The 12,629-nt window shown below is 38.3% G+C and overlaps 1 protein-coding gene across 6 annotated transcripts in view; it reads right to left on the reverse strand.

Annotated features, from left to right (window-relative positions):
- The window catches only part of LOC106910612 (bromodomain-containing protein 1-like), a 35,394-nt gene extending 32,476 nt beyond the window's left edge, over positions 1-2,918 (reverse strand). For 2 of the 6 annotated variants that reach the window (XM_088006679.1, XM_088006680.1), the window contains exon 1: positions 2,581-2,915. The gene's annotated coding sequence lies outside the window, so the exon portion shown is untranslated. Of the gene's footprint in view, positions 1-2,580 lie in introns of all 6 variants that reach the window. The other 4 variants (XR_015763123.1, XM_088006683.1, XM_088006682.1 and 1 more) reach the window with 4 other exon arrangements.
- Positions 2,919-12,629: the final 9,711 nt, after the last annotated feature.

A 12,629-nucleotide genomic window follows, 5' to 3' on the forward strand; every position in this document is an offset into this window, starting at 1 on the left:
AATGTTGTTTAACTGGTTGCAGGTTTTTCAGTTCTTTTGACTGAGTAGCTGCTGTATTGTACCTGCAAGTATGTTGCATGTTTATGTTAATTAGGTGAATTTATCACTTTTTAATTTTGCCAGATCAAATAGTATCATTTATAACTAATGCGAAAAATAAACAGTCAATCCAGGTGATCGGCAAAAATCGGTGATCGACAGAGATCGGCTTCATGGGTGATCGGCATCAAAAAACCTGATCAGAGCATCCCTAATGAAACTCATCATTTTCATTTCAACAACATGATTTCATTGCAAAAATATATCTACTTGAACTAACTTTCACTATATGTCATGGCAGCTACCAATAGTTGCCATGACATATAGTGACAGTTTAGTAATGACTTTACCAGAACCAGTAACAAAGCTCCCAAACATTTAGTTCCAAACCAACCTACAATTATGTTGCTGGCATTAAGGCTGGTTGAACTGGTGACCAAATTGCAACATTTGTTCTATTTTCAGCTTCTGCAGTTCTCTTTCACACTATACTGTATCAAACCAACCAATTTTGAACAATGTCCCCGGCACCCCAACACTCGCCCCGCCTATGATGGCACTGCACAGAATCACTTGAGGAAACTAAACTATGACCTTGGAAGAAAGCAGTGAGCGCAACTTCCTTAAACATTTTTTATTTTTCTAAAGGAAGTGGTCAGATTTTAGCTGTTGGAGGATTCTGTTTTGTCATCTCCATCATAGTTCGATTACGCACCTCCCCAAATGAACTCCCCCTTTAATCAAACCCGGAGTTTGATTAAAGAGGATTAAGCAGGGCTGTTGGGAATGATGCACCCAAGAGTCAGAATAGATGGTAATTGTTCAATTAGCTAATATTTACTGCATTCCAAACAGTACATATACTGAACAGCTCAACCAAAGACTCAAATGGATTTAGCTCTAGTTGAGTCTTTAACTAGGCTGTTCCAACATGAACAAGTTTTGAACTAAACAGTCCCATACTATCTCAGGAGGTATATGTATGGTGAGTGTCCTGCTGGAAGGCAAACCTCTACCCCAGTATCGAGTCTTTTGCTGCCTCTAACAGGTTTTCTTCAAGGATTGTCTAGCATACACCCCCACTACAGGGTACCTGCAAAAAACACACCACAACAAATTAAACTTTGAACACACAGTCTACTTCAAGACTTCCCCTCAAATCCGGGCTCGAAGGGCAGCCTACAGCAACTTTTAGATGTGTCCCTTGGTCCAACACATTTAAATCTAACGAATGGCGTGTTGTCTTTGCAGAGCTGAAAGTCTGCTGATGAGGAAAATCAGCCATTTGATTCAGTTGTGTTAGAGCAGGAATGCATCTAAAAGTTGTAGGATCTTGAGGACTGAACATGGGCACCCCTGAGGTAAGTGGTTGGCCTGGCAACAAACCATGAAAACAGTAACCAAAACACAAAGCAGGCTGCAGCAAACACTGCGCTTGATCTGTGGCTATGAGCTAATCTCAAGGAGGCTGTTTACACAATGTTTTTTTGTTGTTGTCTTGTTTTTTTTTTTTACACATCTTAATGTTCCCATATTTTCCATTTCAAAAAACAAAATGAAATTTACAAACAAAATGTTTAATGAGGAAAATCCAGATCAATTAATTCTTGTGTGTAATTGTGACATAAGGCATATTAGGCTACAAAAATGTAATTATGTTTTGGTTTGAGTTGTTCCATGTAACCCATGGAGAATTTCCAAGAGTTGTATTTTAAGATCAACGTGGCTGTGCACATATTTAAAAGTGTGCTTTATTTAATATGACAGGGAAAGAAAACAAGTTGGCATCGCTAATGACCGGATGCTGGTAGTTACAGTCACAACATTAGCACTCTATGTTGTCAGCCATGTGTTGAACAGCGCTCTGCACAGGGTGCAAATACAACACGGAAGCACGCATGGCTTCTAAAAACTTCCACACCGCTTCCGCTTTAAATGTGCCTCTCCCAGGACTGTTCCTACACCTTTAATTGAAGGAATAAAGAAGCCTTGTTTGACTGCCGGAAACGAAGCGTTCACTGGATGAATGAAAGCCAAGCAACCAGGAGCAGCCGGCCTCCAGATCCGCCTGAGGCGACCTTCCTCAGGCGGAGGAAGGTCGCTCCGCAACGAGGGCTCCACTGGTTGCGGAGCCCTGACTAAAGCCGCTCTCAGCTAATTGTAGTGGAATAACGTCAACTTAGCCCAAGTTGACCCGGAGCTAACCTCGAAGAAATAAAGCGTTGAAAACAATATCTAGAACATATCATCTCTGCGATAAGACGGAGCGTCTCAGAGTTACCAGTCAGGACGATCTGATCATGCCCTCAGTCCGTGGCCTCTCTGGACGCCAGCTGAAAACATAAGGACACTCCGTCCAGGAATTAGGCTAACGTTACCATGCTAGCACAGGGGAGAGGAAATATGGCGACACAACAAGAGACTGACTCCACTGAAATAGTTTGTTTTCTTTACTGAAGGATGTGACTTTTTATTTTTATTTTCCCTGGAGTTTCACAAATTAGCAATTAAGACGTGGTGAAGAAACGAAGGAAAACCTACCTCTGTGTTTTCACGAGCTGAGTTTATAGAAACGGTAGCAATGGCGACGCGGCCTGTAGATAGCAGCGGCAGTGAAACCCACAGTCAGGCCGTTCCATCCAACGGCGGCCGCGGCTCTAGCTGAACCGAGTAAAAGTGACCGACTGGTATCCAGGGCGACAGAGATTGTTCCTGTGGTTCTACGTATATATGGGAACAACTACTGACCGTTTGGACAACGAAATATCAGTAGGAAGTGACACAGGTCAGCGGCAGCTAGGGATTCTCTTCCCCCACAACAATGCAGCTGTAATCGCCACGCACCTACGTCATCACGTAAATGCGTACGACAGGAAGTCTTTTCTCGGAACGCGAGAGAAAAACAGTACATACACATAATATCTTATATTATGTCTATGAAACAGTACACCCAGAGCTGAAAAATTTTATATTTTTATTTATGTTGAATATGGAGCTAAAACAGCCATATAATTCACAAATATACAGACCGACATCCACAAACGCATAGAACAAGATTCACACTTGTATTTTTTAATACAAACACAAATATATCTTGATTTATAAGCTGCATTTTGGCGTGAATTTTGAGACCATAGACATAACATAAGGATAGACCCCGCATTGGCTGCTCCGGCGCAGGAAATACGGCGGCCATCTTGGAGCGGTACACCCTCGTACTTTGCTGAACCAAAACAGCAGAAGATGCCTCAGTTCTGCTCGGCTTATTCGTGTTTAAATCTAAGAACTGTTGATGTCAGGGACCGGGGGATAACTTTTCACAAACTATGACATATTATTCTTAGTATGTTGTGAAAGTAATATTACTTTACTGAATTTATGCCCACCAGCGAAATGACAGCAAATGTTAGCTATCGGTCTTCAGCTGGAGATTTGATGACAGGAATATGTTTCAAACAGGCCTACTCACAATTTCAGTAGCTTTGGTTAATTATCATTATCAACAAATTTTAATAAAATTTGGAGTTTTATGTTCTTTGAAATATGAAGATCAAAAATAGTGAGTGTAACATTTTTCTGAATGCTCAGCTTAAGAAGGCAACAAGGCTCCTTAGTTTCATCCGTTGCCTTTTTATTTTTGCTTTGTTATAACCGTTATGAGCTACCAGTATATGAATAAAATAACATGGACCTCATTCGGACAATGTTTTTTGTGTACACACTCCCAGATATCACGTTTTTGCTTTAAAGGTTTCCAAAAGATAAAGAGATGAGGATGGTTTGCAGAAAGGCAGCGCCAGAAAAAAACTCTGCAAAACTGTCCTATTTCAAGGCTATTGTGTAAAAATGTAATGAACATGTAAATACTGTTGTCACAACAGATAATATATATATATATATATATATATATATATATATATATATATATATATATATATATATATATATATATAATAAAGGGAACATTTCACTTTAATTTTGTGTGTGGCTCCAAATCCAGGCCTCCATTGGTTAATAAATTTGATTTCCATTGATGATTTTTGTGTGATTTTGTTGTCAGCACATTCAACTTTGTACAGAACAAAGTATTCAATGAGAATATTTCATTAATTCAGATCTAGGATGTCTTATTTGAGCGTTCCCTTTATTTTTTTTTTAGCAGTGTATATATGAGATTATCTGAATATATACATAATGTGTGTGTGAATAAATTGCATCTTTGGTTGTATCTTGCAAAACATGTCATACTTTAAAATATTGTATTCCACCAAAATTATTTAAATATGCTAAACTATACGTTCCTATACATGCAGTTTTAATAGCTGTATGCCTAAAATTTAAATACTTGACAATGTGATTACTATTCAGCGTGTTATGATCTATTAAATGCGCTGACACTTTATTGTGCCTGCCAAATATATGACGTTGAGTGGAGTGGTGTACCGCTCCAAGATGGTCGCCCTAAATCTCGTCAGCTCCAATAGGCGAGAGTCAGTGTTGTGTTCAAGACCACCTAACCCGAGACCAAGACAAGACCAAGACTTTTAGGTCCGAGACCAAGTCAAGACCAAGACCGAGGGAAGTCGAGACCGAGTCAAGACCAAGACAAGTGCCCCACGCTACATGATACTATAAAATGTGAAATATGATCAAAATTACTTCTCAAATTGATCTGAAAGATCCATATTCACATAAAAACACCTAGATATTAAATACTTAATACAATTAATCAATATTAATTTTGCTTCCATCTCTGTGCTACAATCCGCGGTGGTCTTGTGCCATCCTTAAAAACATAACGCCCTGGGTGTGTCCATGTTGCTCATGTCAGAAACCACCACTGTTGCACCATTAAACATAGCAATTGAGGCAATGCCCTGACGGTAAATAACGCTCAACTATGAACACTGACCAAGGAGCAACAAGCAAGAAGTAACCAATCACAAGATGCTCACCGTGACTGTTCTCACCCTCTCTCCCACTAAATGAAACCAGATAGTCTGACACCATGGCAGACTACCATTACAGCTGCCACTTTGACCGAAAAAAATCAAAGAGCAATGTGCATGCTCTGCGTGCTCTTTCGTTCTTGTTTTATTTATTTGTTAATTAAAAAATATCAATTTACATAATTAAATAAAATAATGATAGCTGCTGCAGTGTATGCAGGGGATTACAATAACAAAGAAGAGTGTTCTGTCAGGTCAGCATATGCTGTCAGATCGTCATACGCTTAGCACAAACTCACGGCTATATCTGTCAGACACGTCTTTACTATATAATTTTATTTAATTAGCAACATAGAATCATGACGTATATCATTATACACTTTATTAACAGTTGTATGGCATCTTGACTTAGCGGTTAAGTAGGTTAATGAATTTTACACGGGCGTGTGTTGTAGCTGACTCCCAGCTGCAGCCAGACCCTGCTTTAAATACAATTTGAAAAAACAATGCATGTATATCTACATAGTTATCATGGAAAACAATTTAATTACTTATTTTCATCATAACTTGTTGTGTATGGTGAGCTGACAACTCCTCTGACTGTCGGACTTCTTAATGTGCAGGCATGGTACTCACTGCATGTATGCTATTCTGACAGCGTATGGTAATCTAATGGGCTCTTTGCACCTACGGCGTTGACGTCACATCTCCAGGAGCTAATGCGGCTCACTTGTTTCCGCTTTGAGTTACCATGACTGGTAGAAAAGACTAAGTCGTATTTCAGATGCAAAAAACACAATACTATGAACGTTGTTGTCTTCCTAATATAATGAGCTTTTAAGTTTTCATTAATTTCCAAGCAATCCTGAATTAAGAAGATGGCTTGTAAATATTTGTCACTATCAATTAAAGCTAACGCTGCACAACACAAAGTTTGCAGCCTTCACTTCACTCCGGCTCAGCCTAAAAATACCAGGGATACGGATAATAAATAAAGGAGGCTCCCTGAGTTATTTCCATGGAATCACTTCTGTATTCAGCCTGAAAAAGCGAGTATATGGGAACGAGAGAGCAGACCAGAGCCAGACAGCCAAGCAACTGATCCGCCTGTACATACTGCTGTAAACACCGTCCTATCTGAGCTCTTCACAAGAAACATGCAAAGGTAATAAAACGAAATAACACGGAGACATGAAGCAACACGGTCATATTTTTCTAAAAGCAGCAACTTTGAACCTGAACAGCTGAACCAGATCTCTGACACCAGAGCTGCGCTACGTCAAGCTATGAGGCTTGTTGAGCTTCGTCAGGCTTCGGAAGTAAAAAGCCCGAACCGTAACCGAACCCCTTTAGTCTGACACTAACGACAATAAACACACAATATACTTGAAAATTAGGTAAAAACATTGTCCGTTAAAATGTTTAGATACTTAAATAGCACAATTTTACAAGAACAATGTCCGAGAATATTGCCTACTAGCATAAGCTAAGGTTAATGTTAGCCACAAAGTTTAAGTAAAACTCACCTTCGTATCACTAAATGTATAACGAGGCATACATCTTAAAACCTTTCTCCAGCTTACTTGTTGGGGCTTCGGATCGATGTAGGCCAAGCCCTGAAAGCACCTATTGTAAAAGGCCATTTTCAATAGATCGGAAACAATCGAGCCGCTTTTCCCCAAACGCGGAAGCTGAGGTGCAAAGAGTCCATAGAACGACTCTCAGTGACACTCTAGTCCTATCTAATAAGTACAGAGACGAGCAGATTAATCGTACTGTTCCTGAATGTCACATCACTATATTGGTGACTTTTGGACACAGCGTTGTCCCATATGACAAGTCAGTCAACACCTCCGCACAATAATTCAGTGCAGTGAGTGACAACTTTTTTCATCACAAATCTTATGTGTCTCTGTACAGCTAGCTTTGCTAACATCACGTCAACGGAGCTTACCTTCTTTGAGCTACTTTTCTAAGTGACGAAAAAAGTAAGACGTTGTCTCCACCGTCTGTGAAACTGCCTGGATGTTGAGTTAGCTGTGGCCATCGGATTTCTTATTATTTATGCAGCGCTATTATATTACTGACGATTAAACATCTTATGCCGCTGAGAGGAAACCACTGCGCCTGTCTCAGAGCGCCGCGTGCCAGTGAAAGGTGGGTAGGGGGAGGGGAGAGAAACAGAAACACGCATTTGGCAAGTTATTGCTTGGATTTTAATCGGTTTGCATCCACTGAAAACAAAGATGTTAACAAATAAACTAGATAGTGTGCTGTACGTTTAGTGATATTTTAACAGTTGCGGTCTCGACTGGTCTTGAAATAAAATGCTGAGTCCTCAGCGTCCGAGACCAAGACAAGACCGAGACCAAATGCGGTCGAGTCCGAGACGAGACCGAGACCATCAATAAATGGTCTTGAGACCGGTATCGAGACCAAGACCGTTCTCGAGTACTACAACACTGGCGAGAGTGGTCCATGAGGCGTCTATCCTTATATTATGTCTATGGGTCTATGTTGCATGTAGATCGGGGTGCCCAAGTCCAGTCCTCGAGAGCTACCATCCTGCAACTTTCAGATGCATCCCTGCTTCAACACACCTGAATCAAATGAATGGCTCGTTACCAGGCCTCTGTAGAGCTGGTGAAAGCATTATTCCCGCTGTTGTGTCTTCTTATATAGGTTTTGCAGCATGTTTTAATCCTTTTATTGCCTTTTTGTATATATTAGAATCAGTCTGGTTGAGGATGAATCTCCAGTCGTCAGCCTAACCTCCCCCTCCTGATCCCTCCATTGATTCTTCGAAGATTCAAGCTCCAAAAATGATTTTGTAAGTGTTAATATCTCTGAAACTCCACATTTCTGTAATTGAGGCTTGTTGTTAAGAGTTGTAGTAAAAATGTTTTCATTCATTCCATTCCCCATTGTTATGTTTTTTGTTTGTTATGATCCAGAGTCCGACACTGGCTGTAGTACTCAGACTGAAGACTGTCTAATGCAGTAGAGGAGCATGTTGGTGTCTCCAGCCTAACTTCACGAACAGCCCAACAACCTGAAGACAATCTGATAGTGATGGACATCTCTCTGGTGGAGTGCAGAGAAGAACTGACTCTTATTAACAGAAACATAAACTGGCTCAGAAATGATGGATCTGAATATCAGGTTGGTCTGTTATGTAATGTACATATCTGGTAATCTACCTGTTAAAAGAAAATGTACTCCATCATATTACATGAACTGCATGCATTGATACAGGCTTTACTTTCTCCACCTTGTACTTTGAACAATTTCATGCATATAGTATTGAAGAAAAATGTATTAAGCATACTGTTTTGTATTGCACAGCTGATATGTTAGACCTTTTAATAAGCAATATGTGAATGAAAGTGACATGTGAAACATGCACATTATTCCACGTTGTAATATGTTTTGTAATTATGGTGCACGTTTTGAAATAAATGCATTTGAGAAAATCATTGCCTCTTTATTAAATGTTTATTTTCCAAATAATTTTTAAAAGTTCAAAACAATAAAGTACCTATTTAATATTAATTACAAATAACTCTTAAGAAGTTAAAGAAGTACTCTGTGAGAGTTAATATTAAGATCTAACACTGAATTAGTGTTAGTAAGTGTTAAATTATTAACTCCAGCAGATTTGATATTTGACACTTTATAAGAGTTAAGGTACCAACTCTTATGCTAAGCAAGTCAGTCACTGCTCTCCCTATGCATTGATATGGCAGTCACCTATTGTTCTACACCCAATAGAATGTCTGGATATTATTTTTTATTTTTCTTCCATCACCGTTATTGCAACACGTACCCCCACAAAAGTGGTATCAAAGCGTTCAGCTTGATCCCGAGAAGGGAGCTATTACTTTTAGTGGGATTCTGAGTTAAAATGACGACATAAATTGAGAAAAACGAGAAAAATCGAGGCATCCTCAAAATTTTGCTAGGGCTTATGGTTTTTTGTCAGGGTCCTTGAGACGGAGGCTGGGTGTCTCACAAGTATAGAAACTCTGTCTCCAGCACCCTGTCTGACAGAGAGCCAGCCCAGGTGCAGATAATTAATTACCACAGCAACTGGTCCCAGACAGAGGCAGTCTCACAATGCATTGTGGGAAGAATACATATTTCCTGTGACTATTCATATTTTGCTTACATAAAATTATTATTTCTCTGAATTTTTGAGTGTCAAGTAAAATCCTTAGTATGAAGGTTGAATTTTTTTTTTTTAAATAAACAATTACCCACTGTCTTCATGTTCTTTTATTTTGGACCGTGAGTGAGAACCACATGTCTCAGACTGAATTTCACTGTTCTTGGGATTAGCCATTGTAAAGAAGTTGTGAACTGTGTTGTCTGTACCACTATGATTATGGACCTGGCAAAATCTTCAGTCATTGTTCTCCAGTGGTTGATCGTTCATGTCAGACTTGCATGGATCTATTTCTCAGGGCAAATCTGAAACACTGGGTCCAAAGTGATGGGCACACTTCTTCAGGTCCCATGTAAATTTCTTCAGAAATTTTCTAGTTTTATTACCTTTGCATGTTTCTTGTGAAGAGCACAAATAGGACGGTGTTTACAGCAGTGTGTTCAGTAGTGATGGGTAAATGAGGCGTCATGAGGCGTTTCGACTCATAGCAACACTGTATTGATACTGTGTCGATACTGTGTCGCTCAATACTGACACCTGCTGGACATTAAAAATTCCTACAGGCAACGTAGTGATTTGATGACCTAGTCTATACAATAAGATTTAAGTCTTTGTATTGTATTGAATATTATATGTTGTATTATGTCATATCTTCAGTTACATTTAAAATATATTTGATATACAGTCAATAAAGAATGTGAATATGTACCATAAAGTGAAAATTTAAGTGAATGTGTTTGGAATATGGACTGTTTTTCCCCACACATTTTTATTTAAAAAAAAGTTTTTACAACATTTTTGAAATTTAGCCTGTTACGCTTTTTTGACAAAACTTCTCCTGCTGTAGAAAAAAATTAAGTAAACATTACATAACATTACATTTACAGCGAATATTTTTCTTAGGGGTTGCGTTCCGAAAATAACCCGTGATAGGCGAAATCCGTGAAGTAGTTATAGAGGAATTTAAAGGTGCTATACTCATGAAATGAGTTCCTTTCTGACTTGTAGGTCAGATTGACCCAGTACATTTGACACAGTACATTTCTTTTCAGTCAAAACATATCTTAATGTGAATCAACCAACAACATGACTTTTAACTATTAGTAGAATTATATTCCTCTACATAATTACCTTCATTTTTACAGTTATTACACAGCATAAATAAATACTTTACATTGAAACCAAAGAACAAAACCTGTTTTCAGGTCAGCGGATGTGCGTGTTCATCAATCGGGCCTCAATGTGATCCGCAGTCACGTTGGTCTATGGGGCTTGATACATGCGCCGACGCGTCGGTGTTGCTGGACCCATCACTACTGTTCAGGTTGTTGGGCTCTCAGGCTCTGGTCTGCTCTCTCGTTCCCATAAACTCTTTCAGGCTGAATACAGAAGTGATTCCATGGAAATAACTCAGGGAGGCTCTTTTATTTACCATCCGTCTCCCCCCGGTAGTTTTAGGCTGAAGAAGCTGATTTGGAGTGATGTGAAGACTGCAAACTTTGCTGTGCAGCGTTAGCTTTAACTGGTAGCGACGAATATTTACAAGCCACCATCTTCTTAATTCAGGATCGCTTGGAAATTAATGAAAACTTAATTTGTTGATGTTCCACTATATATGGAAGACAACAATGTTCATAGTATTGTTTTTTTTGCGTCTGAAATAGGACTTTGTCTTTTCTAGCTGTCATGGTAACTCAAAGCAGAAACAAGTGAGCCGCATTTGCTCATGCAGATGTGACATCAACGCCGTACGTGCAAAGAGCCCATTGCTAAGGTTAAAATAATCCACCACTCAGTATTAACAAAATACATTTATTTAGCATAATTTCTTCTGTACCCCTGTTGGCCCCCATCTAGATCCGCCCCTGGGCAGAAGGTCTGTGTCTGACATTAATAATACATTAAATGACCACTGATTTAATAAAAGATGTCAACATTTCTTAATAAAACAAACAGAAAGCCCTAACAAACATTTTTAAAGTATAAAATATTTATGCATTTACTGTTAATCTCTTAGTATGATTTGTTCTTTAAATGACCATTTATATGATTTTGGCTGATATTATTATACATTTAATAAGCAAATAATCAAACCATACCAGTCTACTAAAAGCACAATAAGAAACTGAATTAATAATAACATGTTCTGTACCATATCAGTCTCAGGAGATGAGTGAGGGATAAAGAGATGCTGATGTCTGTTTTTTAGGCTCTGATACATTGTTGATGTTACTATAATAAAATAATTTGCAATTAAGAATTAGCAAAGCTCAATGTAATTTTCACAGGTGGCAGAGCGTTGTTGGTAGCAGCTGCTGAAGGTAACTAAAAAGTTACTTTTAATGTAAATTAGTTACTTTCCAAATCAAGTAATCAGTAATCTAACTAAGTTACTTTTCAAGGAGTAATCATCAAAATGGGGATACATTAGAAGAAATAATTTATGTTTAGAACTCAGTATGTCTGAATGATGGGAGTGGAACCAGAATTAATTTTAGAGATAATAGAGTGTTAGCAAATGGTTTAACATTAGTTTCAAGTTCTTTAGCAGGGAAAGTGAAAGGAGGTTGGTGCCCTGGTGAACAATAGTTACTAAACAATGTACTAAAGTTACTAAGAAATGCAATAAAGCTTTCAAATTATTAAAAAGAAATCACAGCTTTCAGAATTTGAATAAATACAAGAATCTACAAAGAAATGATCATCCAACATTAGAGGTGCTTAAACATGGCTGGGAAAAGAAAAAGAAAAAAATTAAAGAGCTTTGGATGGATAATAAATGAATTAAATCCATTTAGACCAATGAAATATGTCAGGCAGTTCCATTACAAACAATACCACCTTGGATGCTTCCTAATGCTAAGGTAGATTTTTTTCAATATTAGAAAACAAGAACAAATGTAAATATCTTATTATGAATAAACATATAGTTCAAGATTTCAGTCCTATAACTATGTACGTATAAACACAGATGCTTCAAAAACACAGCTAACAAGATAGGGACAGCATTTATTGTACCGCAGTTTCTAATTAAAGTAGGAAAAGGGCGTCTCAGTTTGTACAGGAGAAATGCTTGCTGAACTGCTAAAAGTTCACCCACTGAACTTTTAGCAGTTCAGTGGGTGGAAGAAGTAAGACCATTAAAATCAATAATTTGTTCATTACGGGCCAGTTTGGCAGATTCAGATAGTAGACCAGATATATTAATTGAAATACAACAAAACACTTTATAGAATTAATATGATGGGTTTACAGTAAATTTTATATGGGTTCTAGCACATCTTGGGGATAAGGGGAATGAAATGGCAGACGGGCTGGCTAAAGAGAGCACTAATCGCATATTGGTTGATATTAATGTTAGTTTCAGTATAACATAAATAAAAAGTATAATAACACAAAAAATGAAGGAGAGGTGGCAAAAGTTAAGGGTACAAGAAATGAAAGAACGGTGGTTTTAGGCAAATGTGATTGTGGAG

This window comes from Poecilia mexicana, unplaced genomic scaffold (genome assembly GCF_051168715.1).
Source record: "Poecilia mexicana isolate PSO_F unplaced genomic scaffold, ASM5116871v1 scaffold_6, whole genome shotgun sequence".
Taxonomy (NCBI): domain Eukaryota; kingdom Metazoa; phylum Chordata; class Actinopteri; order Cyprinodontiformes; family Poeciliidae; genus Poecilia; species Poecilia mexicana.